At 44.9% G+C, this 21,029-nt stretch overlaps 1 long non-coding RNA gene across 1 annotated transcript; it reads left to right on the top strand.

Annotated features, from left to right (window-relative positions):
• Positions 1 to 7,624: 7,624 nt before the first annotated feature.
• Positions 7,625 to 10,423, top strand: LOC311445928. Its single transcript, XR_014698679.1, has 3 exons — positions 7,625 to 7,729; positions 8,252 to 8,346; positions 10,222 to 10,423. It is a non-coding gene; the product is annotated as an uncharacterized lncRNA (long non-coding RNA).
• The last annotated feature ends 10,606 nt before the right edge of the window (positions 10,424 to 21,029 follow it).

Raw genomic sequence — 21,029 nt, 5'->3', positions numbered from 1 at the left:
GCAGGCAGGAGGGCAGGCAAGGACAGGCATGGAACAAGCATGGGCACAGACAAGGAGACACCCAAAGAGGCAGAGCTGATGTATTTATCATTAGCTCGGGGTTAGTAACTGTGCAGAAAATCTGGAGAAACACACAGCTCTCAGACAGTCTTTTTCCTCCCCTTATCAGGCACCTGGAAACTATTTTTATTCAATAACAAACAGAAATCAGTCTTAAGAACCCCTGGTTCCTGTATTTTTACCTTACCAAGTAGCCCTTTTAAACTGGTCTATTCAGCAAGTAATTTGCAGAAAGTCGGGCATTGGTTCTTCAGAAAAAGCAGCAGTGAGATCACTGGGCTTCAGGACAGAGCCTTTGTGAGCTCAGGAGCATTACACTGCCCATCAGGTTCAGACGATGTGGTTCCAGGGCTTAGCTCCAGGAAAGCCTGGGCTGTCTCAGCACCTTCTGCTAAACTGGTAGGATAACTCAACATCATACCAGAGGATCAGAGCACTCCTACCCCATCCTGGCAATGCAGCGCAGGCTGGTGATGTGTCTAAGGCCTGTCAGCATCGGCAACATCACCTTGGCTTTAATTATTTTTTACGATACCTCCCAGCACAATGGCACATATTTAGAGGCAATGCTGGTAACACCACCCTTCGTTAAGGTAGCCATGCGCGTGTGTGCGTGTGTATATAAGACCTCACCTGCAGCAAATTATAGCTTTGTCAAAACTAAAATATTCAGGCTAAAATCTTTCCATACCAGTCATTTGCTAGCATAGAAAATTCAGTGAATTAACTGTTTCCCTGAGCAGAGACTCTCATAAGTTTCAGCAATGAACACAGAGCAGGAATAGAATAGGACTGATGCTGTGGAAGATCAATCCTTTATCTAGAAAGATTTGCTGGACAGAGGAACTTGCTAGCTGGTTTGGGACCAGTATACTGGTTTGACTTGTTGAACAGCTTCTCCTCTACAGCAGTTAATGGACACTCATACACACCAAAAATTTGTCCACAGTGTGACTCCAACTGGCAAAGAATATTTCTTCCATTCCCACACTGCTTTCAACCCTGGAAAGCTGTTAAGCTATGCCTAAGACCTATGAAAATGGTCAGAGGCACTTCATTGAGAGCTACAGCTATTCTACAGGATTATTGATCCATACTCAAGAATTTTAAAGAGAAAATTAACCACCAGAAGAGATGTTTAGAGCAGCTCAAAGTAAAAAATACGTATTCAACTCTAGAGCTGAAACTTCCGCCCCCAGCCACCCACCCATCCTGTGAGGAACACTTATGATGGACACAGAGAGTCTGTTTGCCTTTCAATATTTGGCAAAAAGAACCACCTCTTCATTTATTAATTTTTAGGAAGTGCTATGACATTCAAACAAGACAATATTGGTTTCTCAGCTATAGATCATGCACAGACTGACTCTTGTGTTTAACTTTCTAGATTGTAAATAGGTCCCATTGACTTTCATGAGCCTGCAAGCAAGTAAGTAAAGATAACTTCCAGGATCAAAGCCCTATAAACTGTGTCATTAAATTTTAAGAAGTCAGAAGCTGCACGTTCTCTTCCCAGGCTGTACCAGCATCTCCCATGAGTGCTAATGAGACCAGATCTCACAACACTGCTCTCTGGACATCAGAAGAAACAGATCTGATTTTTGGTTTGATTGCAGAGATGAAAATAAGCAATAACTCATGGAAATCAGTGTAGGTACACACAGTAGTCAAACTATAGCTGCTGCTGTCTGTATTCATTTTGGGTAACTGCCTGAAGTTCAGTTCCCTACTTAATACACGTGATACATTGGGTCTGGACAGGAGGTTAGTGGAGCTCATTAGAAGTGATTTTTTTCATGTGTTCGTCAATAATTCCAGAAAAAGAAAGGACTAAATAAAGTGAAAAGACTGATTCAGCTCAGGAAAATTTGGGAAGCAATACCCTGATTTTAGCCAAAATGTCTGACTCCTCCTTACCTTGTAGGAGAGCTTTCCTGAAAATCAGGCAGGGCTTTACTGATAAAAAGGTTTCATGAAGTAGGAAGTGAGAAAAGAGAAGTGGGGAGGACGTGGTCTCTCCAGAACCTTTTCAAACCAGTGCAGAGACATGAGGGAGGAACAAGGCAAAAGCATCATCCTGATCTTATTTTTATGCATTGCATTTTTACAGCTATCTTCAAAACAAGAAAAGTAGAAGTTGCTGAAGAACCTCCAGGACAAGGACTTGTTTCAGCTGTTTGCTATACCTCAAGTGCAGAACCAGGGGGAATTTCTCAGTTCTTGAATTTGGTGCCTCCAGGACTGGATAAGACCTTTTCACCCCCTACTTCTGACTCCTTTTCACACAATGAAGAAACCCAGGCTGCAAGGAAGCCGTGATATGCCCTGGCCAGCAGAGCTAATGCTGGAGGTTGGGGGAGTCAGACACAGTGCAAAGAACACCTTTGCACTGCAGCCTCCATATAACAGCTCAGAGTACATGAAACACCTCCTGTGTGGGACTTCTTGCTCACTCTCCGTATTTTCTGCAAGCTTTCACAAGTTTCCTTGCAGAGAGCCTACTACTACAAGTCACCTCAGCAGGGTTTGGCTGGCATCTTTCTGCTAAAGCAGGGCTTTCTCTGGGGACTGAGCGCTTTTCTTTCAAAGGGAGTTTTATTTAAATAAAGACAACAATTTGGGAAGCAGAAGGAAAAAGCAGTCACTAGAGCAAGCTCCTGCCATCACGCAGCAAGTGCTGCTGTTTAGTACAAGACAGAGCAACATCTAGCGCAGGTTCCAGTTAGCACCAGCACCATGGGGGATACCTTCCACTGGGGCAAACATCACTGAAAAGGTAGATGGTAAAACTAGCATATCCTGGGCAGGGGAGACCAATAAATCATTCATGAAAAGAATAGGAAGCATCAGAGCCAGGGCAAAGAGAATGCTAATTTGCTTTGCAACCTGATCAAATGGAACAACTGGCCTTGAGGGATGCAGCCATTTTGGGGGTTGATTGCTAGAGTTAATACAGAGCATTAACTTTGCAGCTTTGCTCCAGGCAGAACTTGTCCCAAGTGATCTAAAACTTTCAATGCACTTATTCTATCAGAAGATTTGTGTGTGTGTGACTGCCTAATTAATGAGGTTCTTTTCAATATTAATATGCAGAAAAGTTTACTGCCTTAAAGGTGTGTCAATATATACTTTTTTTTTTTTTTTGGTTAAAGAAGTTTGCCTTTGGCTATTCTAAAATATAAAAGCTATTAATTAAAGTATACAGTGCTTTGGGGAAAAAAAAAAAAAAAAAAAAAAAAAAAGGATTGAATTGCCAAAGTCTTTGGGGAAAGCTGCTGCAGAATTTAGGCCAAATGTCTCAATAAATTGATATGCTAAAATTAATAACCTGAAGTATTTTAGTACAGATTTTTCACAGGGCTTCACCTACTCCCTCCCACCCATCAAAGAATACTGTCAAGTGATTTCAGCCCAAGTGGAATCAGGAAAAACCAAACGCAGAAACACCTCCCAAACCTGTTGAGTTGCTTCCTACCCTGCTAGGGACCTACAGAGACCCAGGATACATGGAGCACTTTTTGGGCAAGACATCAGCCCAACACCTCTAACACTGCTGACTGTGTCTGCATTGTATCTCCTCTTGGAGCCAGCTTGCTCACCTGCCCCATGGCCAGCCCCATCCTCTGTTTGGTGCTTGCCGAGGCTGCCACAGCCCTGCCATGGAAAAGCTAGAGCCAGCAGGGCGTGCATGTGACACATGAAGACCTCACCCAACCCTCACTCTTCATAGCAAAGTGTAAACCCAACCTCAGAGATGCCCTGTGCCTGAGAGGACAACAGAGATAGAGTAGAAGTTATACTACTGCTTTATATATATATAAATCTATATAAATCTATATATATATATATTTGAGAAACTGAGGCATGAACACAAGACAATTCTCCAGAGCAATTTCCTAAAGATTTTACCTGCCTAAAGGACTTCAAAAATGATTGTCTCCCAGTGATTTTATTATAGGTTCTACAGGAAGCCTGTGGAAAAGCCAAAGGCCAAGTACTCTGTACAAAGGCGGTATTTTAACTGGCTGACTACCCTTCCTCCCCAGTGGGTGCCTGTATAAAAAGTTTGCTAAATTAAGCCTGAAATTATCCTTCCTCTTCTTAATTTTCCCAGAGCATATCAGGGTATTCTTTCTATCTGACAAATCCTGCCACCAAATGCCACCAGCCACTGCTTGATGAGCAGAGCACAACTTCATCCTTAAGACCTTACAGGAGAATAAAACCCCCCAGGTGTTCTCCCCTGTCTGCAGTCTGCCTGTACCCTAAGCTGCTGCCTGTGGCTGCTACCACAAATGTGCAGAGGAAAAGCAAGAAGGCAAAACCCCTCATTTTATACAACCTGATGGGCTGCTGAGTGAAAACAGCTGATGCCCATGGAGAGATGCTGGAGAAAAGGATGAGCAGCTGTGGCTGGGCAAGCTGTGATGTTAGAAACAGCCTATGCATCCTCTTGTAAGAGGGGGATGCCTGTAAAAATTGTGTGGATTTCTTAAGCAAAGGCCAGTAAACTGTTAGTTCAAAGCAAAGTTCAGTAAACTATTATTTTTGAAATATAGTATTAGAATTTCATGATGGATTTTAATAAGCAAGAGCTAGTTGGTTGCTATGAGGTGATAATAGTAGTGGTAGTAGGGTGTAGATAAGCTTGAGATTGTTTTTGTTTCCTGCTTGTAGGGGCTGAGAGAAAGCTGGGAGAGAAAGTCCAAAAAAAAAAAAAAAAAATAGTAAGAAAGGAAAAAATGTGAAATAAGCCTTATTTTCCTAGCTCTGTGTTACTATGAGGAAGATCTCCATAATATAGGAGATAAGCAGCTGCTCAATGTAGGATCAGTAGAGTCAAAAAAAAAAAAAAATCACATGCTTTATAGGTGTTATTTGATCTCTAATAAATACACTGAATATGGGATTTTTGCATGCTGCTTTGATCTCAGTGAAGTGCATTCTAGCCGGGTTGCTGACACCCCTCTAATGAGTGGTGTTGGAGGCCCTACATAAAGAGCAGCTGGTAAAGGTTGGGAGGAAGAATGCAAACTCTGACATCCCTCTTCCAAACTAGGTCAAGCTCCTCCAAGGGCCCGGCTGCGAGGGCTTCACACAGCTCAGCAGGCTCCTCCTGCAGCAGCAGACACCCATGCAGGGTGAGGACTTAGTGCCTGTGCTGCTAGGGGCACGGTGATGTGTGAGGCTGCTTCGTGGTTCCTTTGGGCTCTGGCAGACCTAGAGCTGCAAATGGCTGGGGAGCTGCTATAGCAGATGCCTCGTGCCTGCCACTAACCTGCCCTGGGTTCACCTGCAGAATCCTAAACTGCATTCAACAAAGTTTAAAGATGCTCGATCTAGGAGCAGTGCTTAACAGAGAAATGTAGGGATAAAAGCCTCAAACCTTGCAAAGCTTCAGAGGCAGTTATGTGCTGTACCTTTGCCTTACCTACGCAGCTTGGAAGAGCCCCTCTGTGCACAGGCTTTTTTGGACCAGAACATCTCCTAGTGCCAGGTGTCCCAGCTCACACTAACTCACAGCCACGGTGCTGCAGTCCTATTGCTAATAAACCAGTTAAAGCCAGAAGAGAGGCCTTTACCTGCTGCCAGCTCCTGTAATAACGTGTCCTAAGTGTGCTTTCTTCTGCTCTTTCAAGTCATGCACGCACAAGTTACTTTACAAAGTGGTCTCTTGTCTGAGCCTCACAAACTTGTTTTACTTATAATGAGTCTTAGATTCTAGCGAGGACTGCCAGAGGGGAAGCAGTGTTACGCTGTATTGCACCACAGAAACCACCCAACTTAAGTGGATTACTCTTTTTGCCATGGGCTGACTTGCTTATGCAGGTCTGCTTTGTTATCAAGCGTCTGTTACGACACAGGAAAAAGTACTGAAGTGAGCAAGGCCTGTTCCGTCATCTGGATTATCCACTCTGCTTCCCCACGGGAGCTTTAAGGAAAGACTCTTCTGCATGGGCCCAGGAATCCTTGTCCTGGAAAACTTAACTATGGGAGAAGAGGCTGATGGCCTCTGTCCTTACAGAGAGCTTGGTGGTGGTCTGGAGCTACTTGAACGATGCTTGTAGTCCTTCAGTTGGCAATGCCTCAGATAAGATGAAGTTGGGTGCTGACCTGCAGGCTGTGAGGATCTGCCAGCTCCTCTCTTGTCAGCTGAGTTAGTGACAGTATTTTTCTTCTGCTTAATTTCACTTTAGAATTCTAAATTTTAGATTAAATTTAGCATGCCTAGATCTTTCGCAGTCAGTCTGCAAGATTCGGTCTGGGATTTGAGGAAGCTCCTTTTAATCCTCTCTTCTGGGTGTGGGTTCTCCCCAAATCTCATTTCCTATTGCAAGTTTGAATGGCCTCTGACTCCAATTAGCCTAACACAATCGAAACAGAGGGCTGAGGTTCAAAGGATGTGTTTCAGTGGCAGAGTTATCATACCTCAATGCTGGGCAAAGGAGCCCCATCTGTCTCCACACCTCCCTGCCCCTCCAAGAATTGGGATTTTAATTCCTAAAACATAAGCTTTGGTTAAAAGCAGTTTCAGGGTTCTTCTGCTCTCTGGATTTTCATGTTCTCCCCACATCCATGGATGGTGGAAACCTCTTCATTAATGTCAAGACTGGTATATACATGACTCCAAGGTCTACGATTTTAAGAAAAATGCTAGGTATCATGAGACTCCCCATAAAATCATGACATCTAGCTAGCTGAATACACAAAGAGAAGTCTTGTACTCTTTCTTTTTCTTTAAAGTTATTCTATTTTGGAGTAAGGAATCCTAGAAAGAAAAAAAGAGCAAAGTGCCCACAAAAGACCCTTGTGTCATGCAACATAATAAAACTGCCAGCTTTGCTCCCCCAAAGAGAGGTAGCCTTTGAAGATGCAGTCCATCAGGCAATACACCAGTCTGCAAAGGTATTGGAAACTTCTTGGCAAAGCCAGGAGCTGCAAGCTGAAAACTCAGCTTGTAAAATGTGAATGATCGAAATGCATCAACTTTAAAGTATGTTCTGTAATGCTTCAGACAAATAAAGGAACCCTTAAAAAGAAAGGGCAAAATCAAATGAGGAATCCAGGCTGTGACTGGTTGTCCTCCAGTAATGTTGAAACCTGGCTAAATTTAGAAAAAGAGGCCCTGAAACTTCTCCTGAACAGAACAAGTGTTTGTACCTTGAAATGATGTTGAGGGTTTCACTTTTCATTACAAGCAGATTACTTGGGTTTCTCAAGGAATTTAAAGCACTCTTAAAAAAAAAAAAAAATGTGTAATTTTGTCAGCTGTAAAATGACTGTGGTGGCAACATGTACTAGGGAGCAGCCCTTGCTCTCCCCATGCAGGGACCTGCAACCATTCACATCCATCAGTGGAACACAGCAGGTGACAGCATGGATGAAAAGCAGGACAGGGTCCTATTTTAATTCCTAGGGCTAACCTCCTCCATTGACCAGGGATGCTCAGAGAGCTGTTAAATTGGCTTTGTTTTGTTTTCATTGACAATAACAATCTTCTCAACATCACAGACCTCTGTGGCCAATTTAATCCCAGTAATGCAGCTCCTCTGAATGCTGGGACCGATCCCATGAGGTACCGTGGGGCCAGCCCTGCTTTGCAAGGTGCCTCTGCAAGGAAAAGAGCTGTTAACCCGAATTACTTGGCAGCTCCCAGAAATTCTAGCAGGTAATTGTCGCAGGGCAGGCAGTCGCACTTGGCCCCCATGGCTGCACGAGTTGCTCCAAGAAACTGCAGTAGCTCTGATCACAAATTACTGTGATTTGTCAGCTGTAATACAAGCCCAGCTATGGTTTTGATGCTTTTGCCAGCAACATGTGAAATAAAATATTTGAGTGAAGTGGTCTAAGTCAGGTTGGGTAAAGAAAATGGGCAGTGGCGGGGGAGCCAATCTGACCTACCCAGATTTATTTCATGCAGTGGTGAAACCAGCCCACTGCCTGGATTTAAGACCAGTGGCTATATTTAATCTGTTTGAATAACTTTGGATGGGTGTTGGGCTTCTTTCCTCTGGAAATTATAATCCAATCCTGCGTACCGTGTAAATAATTTAATAACCTCCTGTAATATCTCTCCTCTTGGAGCAATTACACATAACACTGGAAACACAAGCACGTCTCTGACAACAAAAGCATCCTTTGGAGAAGAATTGCCATAGTTAGAACAGTAAGATTTTATTTTTTTTTACAGATGGAGACCAGAGCCACATTGGGTGGGAAGTGGGAACTCCACACTCATTCCCTTCATAGGTTACTGCTGGAAAACTCAGCATTTTCTGCTTCCAGGTTGGAGTTTTTGATGTCCACTGAGCTCATCTGGTGAAAAATGTCAGATAATTGCAAACGCAATGGTAGTCACGTTCATTCTAACAGTGTGTATAACTATGACTATGTATATAATTACATAGAGTTATCTAGTTGTATATATGGTTAGGTGTAAATATAGTTACAAATGGGATTTCAATAACCCAGTAATTAAGTAAATTCCTGTTGAAAGTTCTAGACTTGCAATGAGACCTTGGAGAAGGACAACCACATTTACCCTGGTGCCTCACAAGAGCCCATTGCAGAATTGGGTCCATTTTTTTAACGGACTTCTTTATGAACCTGTGTCCTCCAGTAAGGATCAGAAAGGACGGTACTTTGGTGTGCATTCATTTGAGCTTTTCTTCCTCCTGAATCTGCATACGCTGTGTGACAAGGAAGCCTGCTGAAGGTTAATTGTTACTCTAGGATATTATGTGCCTTCTCTCTTGTTAATTTTGGGGGCAGGGTGTGGAAAGGAAATCCCTGGTACTTGAACCTTGCTGGAAATATCTGGATGGTTGCTTAAAACAAATGTTTGCCTTACAAGAAAAAAACAGTCCAAAGGTATTTCTCTTTTAAACAAAACTTGCATAAAAAGCCACAGATTTTACCTGCTGCTGTTTGTGTTCCTGTAGCCCTGAGAAGAGGTCTGAGTCAGGAACCTCTGTGACTTTTTTGGGGGTTGTTTTAGCAGAAGCCTCATTCCCTTTACTCTCCACCAATGTCAGAGTCCTTCTGCGGCATAAACCCTTGGTTAAGATCCAAATTACCTCCTTAACTCCAAGGACACAAGCGAAATGAGTGAATGGAAGAGGTCTTTCACCTTCCAAAATGTTTTTTGTTTGTTTTTGTTTTTGATTCTCCTGGGTAACAGAGAAGCCCATACTGCCTTCACACCTCTTGGGAGGGAAGGGAAGACGAGAAGGCAGGGAGAGGTGCATCCTCCACCAGTACCAAGGGGCCTGGCTGATGCAGGAATTTGATTTTTTATTTGAAGATCCTTGATGGTATTTCCAAGCAGGGGATGGAGCAGAGGATTTACCCAGCCCAGCTGAGATGGATCAGCAAGGCGATTGCAGCTGAGCTCCTAGCCCCAGCTGAGGGCTGTGCAGTGCTGCTGGAGGAGGCAGAGCCATCAGCTTCACTGACTGATGAGCTGCCTGCGAGTGTCTGGCAGGTTCATTTCCAACCCCATTCTTTTAATTCTAGCCCCTCTTCCACGTGAACCACCAGGGAGTAAATACGTGAGGGTTTCTACCCAATTACACCTCCTTTTAACAGCATTAGGAAACCGAGGAGCTGCTTGATACCTAGCTGAGGTGGAGGGAATATTTAGCATCTAAGAAATGTCCGTGACCTTCTGGATGTAAGGTGGCAGAGCAGCCCATGCTGTGCTACATCTAATATGCATATTCATGGCTCGTTTATTCATGAAAGAAATGACTGGATTAGCAATAGTTTGAAGGACACTGATCATGGAGTTGAAATACATGCAAGTTGCTCACAAATTAGAACTCCATCATCTCCGTAATAAATTGGTAACCATTGTAAATCCTTGCATATCGGTGTTGTTATTGGAAATACCATGTTGTATTTTATTGGATTGGAAACATTTCACAGCTATCAACCTGTCAATTATTTTAGCACAACACAAGGTTTTTCATGATGATAGATGGTGATTCTAAATAATTTTTATAAAGTATTTCTACTTACCGTGGTGTCAGGAAGCCTGCCTGCCTGTGAAATATTGTGATTTTTGAAGCACTCACCTGATAACACTCCTTAATTGTGTAACATTAATCTATGTGTCAATCAAATGCTTGCAGACTAATATATGGAATTTTTTTTCCTTAGATTTCCATAGAGGGGGAAAAATTAAGATCATAGAAAACTCTTGGCAGCATATGAAGGGAGAAGCAATGCCAGACTTGTAACCAATCATGAAAATGCATGTTGTGAAGAATAAAGAAATGATGAACCCTCTTCACTAATGAACTCTACTTTTATTCAGAATGAAGATGTCTTCCAGCAACATGTTTTTTCTTTCTCTTTCTTTCTCCCCACTTCTAACATGCTGAGTAAAAAGAAAAAAGCCCAGTTCTACATGTCTTGAACAGATTCAAACATCTGTGAATAAATAAGTGCTAAACATTAGATACCTCCCATTTAAGTTTCAAAGTCTCTTTCAGAGGATAGTAAATGATATTATTTTGCCTCCCAGAAAGGAAAATTAATTCACAGAGAGGCTCACTTAACTGGGATCACGCAATGAGTGGGAAGCAGAGATAGCTCTGCTATCCTACAGAGTGTGCTGAGATCCCAAAATATTTGAGAGGTCAAGCAGGCCAAAAGTTATTACTTCTAACATGAAAGTGTTGAGCATTTTTACATTCAGCCAGAAAGGCTGCGAGGGAAGGGGAGCAGTCACTGTGGGGGAATGGGGCCATGGAAGTGATGGGGACAGCCCCTGGCATGGGTGCAGCTCCCCGCACAGGAGGAGGCACTCAGGGGAGGCTGGGGCAAGGGGCAGCTGCCTCCTCTTGCAGGGCCACTGTGTCCCCCTCACAACCTGCTGGGGCAGAACCTTGGAGAGGGGTGCTTCAGACTTTTCTCCTCTATGATCACAGCACGGAGCAAGCTGCTTGCTTTGGTGACACTGCTCCCTAGTCCCTGGTCAGCCTGGGCCACAGCAGAGAGGACTGCCTGTGGTTGTCCCCATCCTTTACTGCACCCTGATCCTTCTCCCAGCCTAAGCCAGCCTGTAATCCTCCTCCAGCTGGAAATAAACCCCATCTCAATTACACACCACACTAGAGCTCTCTCCTGCTCCTGCTGCTGCTCTGGTTTTTATTGCTAGCACCAAGTGAGCTGGGGCCGCAGTCCTGTTCACCTGATTCCTGAGCTTGGTGTGGAATGGGAAAAAAAAAAAATTGTGGGACCCAGTACGGTCCCACAAAACCAAGCCAGCTACAGCACGGGGTGCTGGATTGGAAAGTACACCTGTGTCAGGAGGGTTTCCAGTCCCCGTCACAGTGGATTCTGCCCCAGTCCCAAGGGTCTGCATGTGTCAGCACTGACCGCTCCAAACAACCATGGCAGGACTGGACTCGAGGTGGTCCAGGACTTTTCCCTATTTATACACCATGCAGCCCTTTCCAACCATTACACTGATTTTATATGTGCAAGCCTGTTTCAGCAATTAGAGCAAAAATCTTTATAGCTCTTTTGGTTTGAATTGGGCTGGTTTCAAACCCAGGTACTAAAATGGATAAAATTATCTTGAAAAGCTAAGGAATTACACTGTACTCTCAACTCCTCTGCATCATGTTATGAAAGACACAAAGATAATATTTGTATAAATTAAGGCTATTGGAGACGTATGGTATTTCAGTTTCTGCTTCATTAAGTTGTCCTCCAGCCCTGAACATCCCTCGATCTATTCTGCAGCACTTTTCTATTTTAAATTTAATCTACCCTGCTGCAGAATGGAAGCTTAAAAGGATATTGCCTCTTTAAATTAAATGTGGAAAAAAAATAACAATGGTGGAATTCTTGCTGAAGTGAATGCAATCTATTATATAACTTCTAGAATTCATAATATTTTCATGTCTGTTAGCCTCCCTTCTAGTTCAGTGGTGTATTTCTTCACTGTTTCACTATGGCCACAATGACTTTTTTTTTTTTCAGTGATTGTAAAAGACCAGAAGAAACCACTGTGACCACCTAATCTGATTTCATATGTATAATAGACCATAGGACATGTCTGGATTAATTCCTAATTTGATTAAAATTAATCTTGGGAAAATATCCAAACTTTTCCCTCCAATTTCCAAGCAATGGAATATCCATTTACAACCCCTCATGAGTTGTTCCAATCCCAGATTATTTTAAACTTATTTTTACAGAAAAGCGCCCTCTGTTTGGAGGCTGGAATTTCATCTTCCTCTGATTTGTAGTTATTGGATCCTTCCTCTGCTTCCTCTGTGGGATCTGTGTGTGTGTGTGTGTGTGTGTGTGTTGGTGGTGGCCAACATACCAGGACCAAGACATTTTCACCAGAATGGTCACGACTCTTCTGTGAGCCCTGCTAGCAGCCAGGCAATGAGCCATCCAAGCTAGCTGCTAGGAAATAAAGTGATGATTCAAAACAGGTTCTCTTGAGGATTATCCACCTCATACAGCCCTACCTGGGCATCTGCCCTGCTACCACATGCAGAATTTTCTCCCAAAGTTGAGCATCCAAAGGCCTCCTTTTAATCAGAGTCTCATGTTCTGGCTGCCTGCCTGGGTGGGCAAGAGACAGGGACTGGTTTTGCAACAGCACCCAAGGGTGCAAGAACCCATTCCCAAAGATGCCTGGCACCATTCCTTTCTTATTCTGCTCTGCCAAAGCTGTTCTGCTTTGGACAGAATAACTTGTGCCAGAGAGAGGGAAGGGGGTTGCAAACACGCATGTGTAGGTGAATGAGTGGTAGTTTACGTATCTGCTTGGTGCATAAATCATGCTGCACATCGAGTAGATTTGATGGAAGTGCACTGAGAAACCATGAGCCTTCAGCCTGGGAGAAACGGAATACCTTATTTTCATGTATGTGAATGAGACCTGAGTTGGAGACAGGCAGCCAGTTGCTTCTGGCTGTCTCAGGAGCAGAACTTCATGGGCCTGAAGAGCTTTGCTGCTAATACTGCAGGTGCCTCCAGACTGTAGGTTTAAGGAACAGTCTGGTGGGGATTTTGAGCATCTAATCACAAGACTTAATGTTCCCAGTTCCCATAATAGGTGTTCAGCTTCTTGTTTGTATCTGGGTCATCAGGTCCTCAAAGGACAGGAGTTGTGTATTGTAAAACATCCTGAAGTTATTGCTCTGCTGGTGGGAGGAGTTGTTTTGAAGATGGGTAAATTCCTAGAAATAGAATTACCAGAATGGGGATGAAAGAGACACCCAGAGAGGTGGTGGGATCTCCACTCCTGGAGATTTTTCAAGACTTCTCCATCCAAAGCCATGGATGACCTGATCTGATGCTGGCGACAAACCTGTTTTGAGTGGGAGGTTGGATGAATGAGAGACCTCTGGAGCTCCTTTCCAGCCAACATTTCTGTCATGTGGGAGCATGGAGGGATGCAGTCAGGGGGGGAAGGGGGAGTCTGTCATTGCCTGTGTGGAGTCATACCGGAGTCATTAGCAGGTTCTCTAATGCGAAGCAGCTCCTCCTTCACTCCAGCTATGAGAGAAGGCTCTCGTGGGCGTTCTCAGTGAGAGTGCCCTGGGAAAAAGCAATTGCAGTCTGGGGAGGGGGAATTAAACTGTGTCATTGAGAATAGCGATTAAAGAAGCCAAGTGAGATTTCAAGGAAAAAAAGCATGAATCTATAGGGCACATTAGTTAATTAAAACAGAAGCACCATCTTCAGAAAGATGATGATTTTCATTCACGGGAAGCTTCTGTTTTCTGCTAAAGGCATACTGAACTGGCGACAGTAGCTCAAGACAACCGTGGTTGCTTTTGGAATAAAGCTGTTAGTTCAGAAGAGGAACAAACACACCCCTTCCCTGGAGTCCCAAGTTCTTGGCTGGAGGAGCTTCCAGCCCTGCTGTACTGCATGTTCAGGGTGGAGCAAAGTGATTCAAGCAAAGGCAGATACTGATTATAGTTTAATTGCTGCTGCAATGCCTTTCTTCCCTGTCTTTGCTATCTCCTGGCAGAAGGCATCTCACCCCCATTGGAGGCTGGGGTGAAACTTTAGCCCCGACAAAGTCTGATGGCCAAATTCCCACGGACTCTGTTCTCCCAGGAACGTGGCCATGTTTTGTGCGCAATGGGGCCTCCACTCCCTTTCTTCTGCATCCCCTTTGGATCCCAGTTGTGAGCTCACTCTCCATATCATCTGCTGGATCAGCTCAGGCCCATCTGGGAGCTGGGCTGTGCTCCCATAGTGAAGGTCTGTAAAAAGGAGTACATGACGGAGGGACTCAAGTAACCCCTGGGTACATTACTTCTAGAGCCAATCGGTCATGAAGCAAAAGGCTAGAAATAGATTTACTTTCAAAGGCCTAGGATTTTTTTTTTATTTTATTTTTAATTGAAGGGGAGCAGTACTTTTCCCCACTTAATGAAAAAGGCCTTTTCCTTGTCATAACCAAGAAAGGAGGCTGCAGCACTTGGCAAACAAACTTCTATTAAGTGCATTTGCTGGAAATGTTTATACTTTGGTCTTGACAACTATCTTGAATATACTGAGCATTGCACTGTGCTCTAGCTTGCATAATTGTGACATGGGAGCAAAGTCCTTACGGGGGAGGTGATAGGCACTTTCCTTGGGATCTTTTTTTTTTTTTAATACCTGCCACTTGTAATCAGAGGCAAGAACTTGTTTTGGAAAGTATTTTCCTGCTCTCCAGGGATTTTCTCTTTCCCTTGGCTGACTTGAGCAGCAGCACGAGAAGAATGAAGGGAGCGAAAAGGAGGGAGGAACTCCTTCAGAGCAGGGAAATCACCACTACCTTCCATGCAGGGTAGCAGATGTTTAACGAGGGGTTCTCTGCCTTCCTCCAAAACTCCCCTTCTGCAGCATGTTGCCTGGAAACCCTCTGCTTCTTCCCCTTTCACATATAATTACTGCAAATTGCTGAAAACTTTATCTAAACTCCTATCAGACAGACAAATCACTGTTTGATCAGGGCAGATACATGGACCTGAGTGATTCCAAAAGTTAATCTCCACTTGATTTGGGTTTTTGGTGTGGTTTTCCTTCCCTACTGTCAGGATTCAACCCAGTATTTCCCTAGCTGTGTAACAGGAATCTGGGCTCATTCAAAAAGGCCTGGGTTCTCCGATTTTGTATATGAGTAGAAGATAAGAAAGGAGGTAGACAGAGATTAGCATAAGAGACTGGTTAGATGAATATGAATGGGTGCTCTCACTTCGAGGCAAATGGATGGCAGCTCAACAGATGGTGGTTGCTCACCAGCCCCTGCCGAACGCTGCCGGCGTGGGGCTCTCCTTGTGGATGGGTGTCCCCTTTACAGCTTGATTTCCCTTCTGGAAGCCTCCACAGAAAGGCAGCGAAATGTAACCCACATGAGGAAGGAATTACTCTTTGCCCCCAGCCTCTTTCTTTGTGGTCGGAGGCTGGGCTGACGCACCGCGTGGGGAGAGAGCCGGAGGGCAATAACCCGTCATCTCGGTGCCATGCTAATTCCGCGGTTAAATACAAGGGTGTCGCACGGCGCTGGTGCTGCTGCTGGCACGGCTCCCTGACACCGACGGGACACGCACGCAGGTGGGGCTTGGCGGCACTCCGGTTCCCAGCGCCGAACCTACAGCCCATTCCCTACGTGGGGCTGGAGGGGTGAGGGTGCCTTCCAGTGCTGAGACCTCCCCAGGGAGATGGAAGCACCTCTGGCAGGAAAGAGCAAAATGAAAAGTGTATCTGAAAGCCTCCCTTTCCCACCTACTCATGCAAGGGAGCCAAATGAGAAGAAAGTGGACATGAGGCTGAGCTTTGGATTTTGATTCTGGTTCATCTTTTCTGGAAGAGTTTCATCCAAAGCTGGGAGATGCAAGTTCTGGCCATCGTTTGCAGGCTCCCAGGGAAGGAGCTGGGGCTCTCCAGGACCACTTCAGGTTGGAAGCAGGCTGTATCGTGAAGCTGCCAGGAAGAATTCACTCTGTCTCGACCAGAGTCTGCAATATGCAGAGCCAGGGTGAAGCAGGGAGCCTAAATCACCCAGATGACTTCTAGAACGATTAGTCTCCCCCAGGTCAAGAATGTAGGCAAACCTGACCCGAGGGCTAGCTGCCCTCTGGGCTTGCTTTTATTATTATTATTTTCCTCTGACAAACGCCTGGCTGCTGCTTCAGCCACTGCCCAGATTTCATTTCCCCTGTGGAGTGCAGGAGCTGCCAAGGCACCAAGGAGTTAACCTGTGCTGGAGGCAAGCAGGGAGCCCACAGCCCCAGACTGCCTTCTCTCCCCTGCTCGTGAGAATCCCTCTTCCCAAACTGCTTCGCACACTCACAGTGCTCACAGTTAACAGGTTTTTTGTCTTGCAGTGGATCGGAGGGACTCTGTGTAAACCTCCATACAACTGAATTTAATTACCTGCCAAACCTGCACCAGGGCATAAGCCCACATGTTGTATGTGACATTACCAGTAGAGCAAGTACTGGAATGCAGGGGCTAGAATAATTTGACAGCTAACATAAAGCACCGTGATTTATATTTTGGTTATATTGAGATTCTCCCCACCAACCCCCCTGCCTCCCCCCCCCCCCCCCCCCACCTTTGAACACTCATATAAATATTTACTTGGATCCTAGGACCTTGCTTAACCCTCACGGTGCCACATTTTATCTTCTTCCTTTTTTCTTTCTTTTTTTTTTTTTTCTGGCATTTTTGGTTTTTCAGCAACTACTCCAGAAATGCCTTTCATTTTCAAACATGGAAGATTTAAAGCAAAAATAACTTCACCTTTAAACTGCCTCATCTGTAAACAATGTGATCCAGTAAGCTTTATATATTTACTGTCATGTTCAATTGAAAACAGATCATGGAGAAAGGTTTCTTTTAAGACACAAGATGTTTAATAGAAACATTGGTTTATATTCTGGAGCAGAGACCAGCTGATACCTCTGCTATGTTTTAAATTTGATCCCAGCTACTCTATCTCATTAATTATTGAGCTGAGTAATGTGAATATAAAATCTGTTTGTTTCAAATTTAAACTTACCTGATTTCAATGTTACCAGGAAAGGGTCCTTTTATTTTATGTCACCTCGTGGTTTAAGTCTGCACACAGTAGGACAGAAATCACCCCATGGGAGAAATCTGCTAATACAGAAAATCAGAAAACCGTAGGTTTTTCTCTTACTGTTATTATCGTGATTCCTGTCTGGCTACCTGACTTACGCAGGAGTCACTTAGCCCCAGAGGCTCACAGGTATTCGCTTAATACCCTGCTCTTATGGGTGTCTGGCTTGAGAAAAGAGAGAACCTGGAAATACCCTTCCACAAACATTTTCCACTGCCATCCTTGCTATGCCCTTTATCCATCTGTGGGTTAACCTGTCGCTCTTCCAAACCAGTGCTGGACCAAATGAATTTGTGCTTTTCCAATCCTTGAGATCAGCATGTGCTCTCGCAGCCCAGTGTAGCGTTACCACTGCAATACCCAGAATGAAATGCCTGATCCACAGGTCAAGGCTGACATAAAAATAAGGATGGACTGTGTCAAGAGGAGTTTAACAGTTCCATCGTTCTGAGGTCCTGAATGTACCCTGTGTTTCTCTGCTTCAGCATCCACATGGGGTAGCTCGGTCCTAGAGCTGATGCTAACATTGCAATAGCACTACCACGACATGTGGAGCTGGATGCCATGCAAGATGGGGGGGGGGGGGGGGGGGCAGACTGAGGATAAATATAAAAGCTTTACCTTAGAATCACGTAGGTAGAGATTTCAGACTCAAAACCCTTTTGCCTGTAATCTTTGGCCACCTTAAATAAGGGGGAAATGGAGATCCAGCGAGCTGTAAGGGCTGTGTAAGCTCAGAGAGCTGTCTGTAATGTACGTTCCCTTTCTCATGTTTGCAGAGGCTTTAGGCAATAACTGCACCATGGCGCAGGAGCAAGGAAGAAGCAGTTAGCAGAAGTCCAAGGTGCGGGTTTATTGCCCTTTGTAATTTCTCTTCTGAATGGGTCCCCTGAACCAGCAGGAAAGTTTCTGCTCCATTCACTGGCAAATGAGACAGGACCCATTAAAAGACAGGATTACAGCGCCCTGCGCTGCGTGCCCCTCCACGCCCCTTGCTGTGGGCGATGCGGTGCCTGCGCTGCTGGCTGCAGGAGGAACACAGCATGGTGGGACCTGTCCCACCAAGCCTGTCCTCGGCCTGTGGTGCCTCAGCTTCCCCACCCAGCTGTCAAAAGGCACAGAGGGGCCTCCTTCCATCACTTGCCTGAAGTCCTGCAGAAGAAGGACTGAGTAGTGTTTAATTCTCTGCATGCGGTGTCAGATGCTTGGCACGGATTTCTTGCTACACTTATTTCAGAAAAAAATTGCACTGCACACAACGCCCTTGTGACAGTGTTTAATATCCATTATAAAGCCAGGAGCATCTTTCTGGAAACAAATGAAGGCCCATTAGTGAGAAGCCTAGGCTAAAGCAGAACCAGAGCTGTGTTTTATTGGTGGGAGGCTGCGGGATTCGACAGTCAAATGCAGGCACAAACTATGCGGTGTATTTGCAACACATATGCAGTGTTGCAATACCGAATTAAAACATCAGAGTTCAGAAATGAACCCATCTCCATATCTGCGCAGACATGACTTAATATCTCTTAGCGTCATGGTGAAAACAGGAGCTTGCAGAGAGTGTAGGGTTACCAAAATGGTGCATCAGAGCTGCACGGTGCCCTTGTCACTGGAGGAGATCTCCGCGGTATAAACCTTCACCCACTGCCTCCAAAACCATGGCAGGAGGGAGGATAAAGAAGTTTGAGATGTTTCTTTAAAGAAAGCACTAAACTTGGTAAAAGGACACATCTTTCCTACCTTGCTCTCTGCCCCTCATGCCTCAGGATATCATAAATTTTTGATACCAATAAAACAGAATATTTGATGAGCTGCTATTTTGCATTAAAGCAACTTTACATGCAAGGGTTGCATAATAGGAAGTAAAATTGAATTTTGCCTCAGAACAAGTTCTTATTATTAATTTAAGTGTTTTTTATATATTTTAGCAGCAGCTTATCATTCTATATATTTAATTTCTTTCAAGTGAGAACACTTAGCATTGGTTTCCTTATCTAAACAAATCCTTTAAAAGAACACATGTATAAAGTGGAAATGCAGTGTTTTGCATCTGTGCCTTAAGACAAACAGTGAAACTTTAAAAGGGGAAATAAAATATGGCAGAGGACAACTATCTCTAAAGCCTAATAGCAGCCTCTGTGGGACAGGAAAACATACTGCTTTCTTTATGCGGAATGCTTTTTTCTCTCTTTGCTGCAATATGTTTATTCCAGCCATATTGTGACAAACCTATGAATACGATAAGCCCCCACTGGAGCAATTCTGTTTAAGGCAAAGGATTTGCAGTACCTTAGGTCTGGATAACACCGCAGTCTATTTTCTAACACTTCCACACACCGTGATGGGCAGGACCAGCTCACAAATATAAATTGTCTCTCCTCAGTCCTGGATGCAATAGTAGGAAAACATTTTGAAGCACTTCATGCTGTGCTCAGAACTCACTACCAAAAGTCACCATTTGAAAGTCAAAAAAAGGCAACACTGAATGCTTTTTTTTTTTTTTTTCCCTTCTTCTCCTTCTTGCATAAAAGACAAGTCCAGTGTGGGATCCTAGCAGACCACTGCATGCTGCATTACTGCACACGCTATGTGGGATTATGCAATAAACTATTTAGAGTGTGCTCTGTGCGCCTGTACGCGTGTAGCTTCAGATTCACTCTAACCTTAATGGAGTGAAACATAATGATTTAATAAAGAAGAAAAAAAAAAATGGTCAAATAAGGAGCAAAATACCCATTTCCCTCTCGATCGTGGGGAATTATTCTTTCTTCAATCCTGCGAAGGAGGAAATCAAAACTTGGCGGGGGGAGAAAGGAAGAAAGAAGAATCCGGGACAGCGCTGCGAGCCGAAGCAGCGGCAGGGAGGGATGCTGGAGGTAGGGAGCTACTCGGGCAGCCCCCATGGTGCTCGGCAGCCCCGCTCCGAGTTCACCTGGCCGAGCCGCGGAGCCCCTCCGGCCCTGCGCAAGGGGCTGCGCGGCCGCGGAGCCAGCGGAGGCTCGGCCGAGCGCTGGTGATGTTTTATCCCTCGTCCCCGAAACCCGACACCCACAGCTCCGAAGAGCTTCCCTGACCTTGGGCTGTCAATCACCGAAAGCGAGCAGCCTGCTATAGAGCCGGACGGGCACTGCGCCAGCTGGGGAGAAAAAAAAAAAAAAAAGGGAAAATTAAATCCTAAAACAGCTGGGAACAGTTATCTCGCAAGCCCTGGCTCATCCTCATCACACATCTCGCCTGCCCACCCCACTGCTCATCCGCCGTACGGCACCAGCGCTCAGCATCTCTGGAAAGTCTTAGACCGATGCATCTGTCTTTAGTCCAAATAAAGTCTTTTTAGTCTTAGATTTCTCTGTTTTGGAATTAAAGGCAATCAGTTTTATACACTGTCGTGGAGGGAAGGAGAGAAGGGAATATTTAAAGCAGTCTGTGAAGTGGTTGGCAGAGACAGTCTGTAAGTTTTGTGTCGGTAAATGGGGTGAGGGGGTTGTGTTGCCAATTGTGTTTCCTGTCTGAGTGTCTCATTTAATTCTGGGAGCAGCCGTAGCCAGTAGTCACCTCTGCCCCGGAGGGGGGATGCAAATCTCTCTACAGCTGTTAGCAATAGCTCTTGCAAAACTGCGAGATCAAACAAAATAATGTGATTTTCACTGAAGGGAATCATCCTCCTGCACTACACGAGCTCACAACTGAACCGTCCTCCAGCAGCCAGATTTGGCGATGCGATCCTGGAGCTCTCCCCTGCCTCATCCCCAGACGTGGGGGGCAGCGGCCTCCCCTGGCCGTGCTGCCTCCGGGGGGGCCCGATGGGGTGACCTGAGTGTCGGGGTCTGGTCCTGTCTTGCTGTCACCC

This window comes from Aythya ferina (assembly GCF_964211825.1).
Source record: "Aythya ferina genome assembly, chromosome: 16".
NCBI classification, from domain to species: domain Eukaryota; kingdom Metazoa; phylum Chordata; class Aves; order Anseriformes; family Anatidae; genus Aythya; species Aythya ferina.
Note: the sequence above shows the minus strand (reverse complement) of the source record. Positions and strands in the feature narration are given on the sequence as shown.